This window comes from Elephantulus edwardii, unplaced genomic scaffold (genome assembly GCF_000299155.1).
Source record: "Elephantulus edwardii isolate Elephantulus edwardi_28Jun2011 unplaced genomic scaffold, EleEdw1.0 scaffold00227, whole genome shotgun sequence".
In the NCBI taxonomy this organism is placed as follows: domain Eukaryota; kingdom Metazoa; phylum Chordata; class Mammalia; order Macroscelidea; family Macroscelididae; genus Elephantulus; species Elephantulus edwardii.
This window is the reverse complement of record NW_006399977.1, coordinates 1598752-1601199: the sequence shown is the minus strand read 5'-3', so window position 1 is coordinate 1601199 and position 2448 is coordinate 1598752.

Below are 2448 nucleotides of genomic sequence, written 5' to 3'. Positions count from 1 at the left end.
TGTTGTTAGGTGCTGTCTAGTGGGTTGACTCAGAGAACCTTGTCCTAGCCTGCTGGTTATCTGAGTTAATCGATCCCATTGTTACAGTGACTGTGTCATTCTGTCCCGTTGAGGGTCTTCCTCTCTTTTCTGAACCCTCCACCTTTCTAAGCATGATATCCTTTTCTAAGGACTGGTCCCTACTAACAACATGTCCAAAGTATGTGCATGAATTGTTGACATCTTCACCTATAAGGGCACCTGGTTGTACTTTCTCCAAAACATATTTGTTCTTTGGGTGTTCATGGGATATTCAGTACTCTTCTCTAAAACTATATCACAAAGGTATTGATTCTTCTTCTGTTATCCTTATTAATTTTCCAATCTTTAGATGTGTAGCAAGTAACAGTTTGAATCAGGTGCACATTAGTCTTTATATTGCTGGTTAGCACTTTGGAGAGGTGACAGCAGATTTCTCCAGTGCAACTTATCTTTTTGATTTCTCGACTGCTGCTTCACCAAGACTCAGTGGTGAGGATTTTGGTTTTCTTGATGTTAAGATGTAATCCATATTGAAAACTAAGTCTTTGACATTCTGCAGCAAGTGTTTCACATCCTCTTCACTTTCAGCAAGGTTGCATCATTTGCAAAATGTAGGCTGTTGGTGAAATCTTCTTCTAGTCTTTTTTTTTTTTAGTCCACAGCAATGGATTTACTGGGTTGGGTTTGTTTGTTTGTTTATTGTTTGTTTGGGTTTTTCCCCCTAAAAAATCAGTTTAATAGTGTTAAAAAGAAAATACCCATGTTAAAATAAAACAAAAGTAAATTCAAAATAAAAATGTCTTCGCATATACCCATGTGATTCTATTTCTTTGCCTGATACATTTCTTATTTTGACTAGTCTTAGAGAACTGTTTGATTCATGAATCTTCTTCGAGTCTTGATGCCACATTCATCTTCATAAAGTCCAAATTCTCAAACAATTGGGCTAGTATACAGGAATGGAGAAAAGCTACAGCCCTGATACAGAGCTTTCTTGATTTTAATCTATGAAGTTTACCCTTGCTCCATTCACACAACAGCCTCCTGGTCTAGTTTGGGTTAGGTACCACTTTATTCCCCTAAGGGTATTTTGCTTTTGAATATTTTATAGAGGTCTTTTGTAGAAGATTTGTCCATTGCAATATGTCATTTGATTTCTTGACTGTGGTTTCCAGGGGCATTAACTATGGATCCAAGTAAAATTAGACCCTTCAAAACGTCAGGGTTGGTTTTTTTTCCCTGTTTTTCATGATGTGAGATTTCTGCTTTCTTTATGTGGAAGTGTAATCTATGCTTTAGACTTTTTTTCTCTGTTCCTCATCAGTAAGTGCTTACGTCCTCTGAACTTTTAGCAAGCAAGTGTTGTGTGCTCTGTACACAGCAAGTGTTTACTCAGTTTTCTTCTAATATCAATGATGATCCTCTTTTTAACATCCAACTTTTCAGGTTTCTTTGTTCAGCACACAAAGTCAGTGAGTATGGTAAAAAAAGATACAACCCTCATCTACACTCTTCCTCATGTTAAGCCATCTAATGTTCCCTTATTCTATTGAAAGACTGCATCTTGATTTATATACAAGATCTCCTTGAGCACAGCCAAGTTCAGCAATTGCCACTCACTGTAATGTCCATAATTTGCTATGTTTCATGCAGTCATTTGCCTTTGCATAGAAAAGAAAAAACATAAATATCTTTATTGTCTTCACTGCTTTGAGTCAAGATCCTTCTGACATTAACCAAGGCATCTCTTATTCCACAAAGTCTATACTAGTATCATATTATGGTGGCATGTTTGTATTTCTTCTTTATAAGCATCTATTCTAGTCAATTTTATTTTAATGGGCTTTTAAAATCTATAATTGCATTTTATTTTTATTATTTGAAATATATCAATTGGTTTCTCAACAAATGTTGCTCTTTCTAAAAGAGAAACTTTACGCAAAGACATGTTCTAAGCATACAAACATCTCAGTTCTACTTCTCAAGGCAATTAAGAACAGGATTTTACTGTACTTCTATTAGTGCTTATGAACACTTAGATTAACGATCTTCATCCTTGACCTCTGAACTTTTCTAAACCCTATGTTTTCTATATATCCTTCTTCTTCTGCAAATAGGGGAGAAAAAAAGATTCTCTGATATAACAATCATTCCTTGGAAGTAAGTAGGACAGTATCACTTATCACATATCATCAGGTGGGGAGGACCAATTTCTGGAGGGCATTATGCCTGATAATGCAGATAGCAAAACTAAGACTTTAAAAATAAGACAAACTGACACATTGGATGGTACAACAGGCTCAAACACAGAAGCCTTTGTGAGGATGGAGCAGAATCAGGTGATGTTTCCTTCATGGACACTATGAGTTAAAACTAATAGTTGTTATGTGCCATCGAGTCGCTTGCGACTCATAGCAACCCTATATA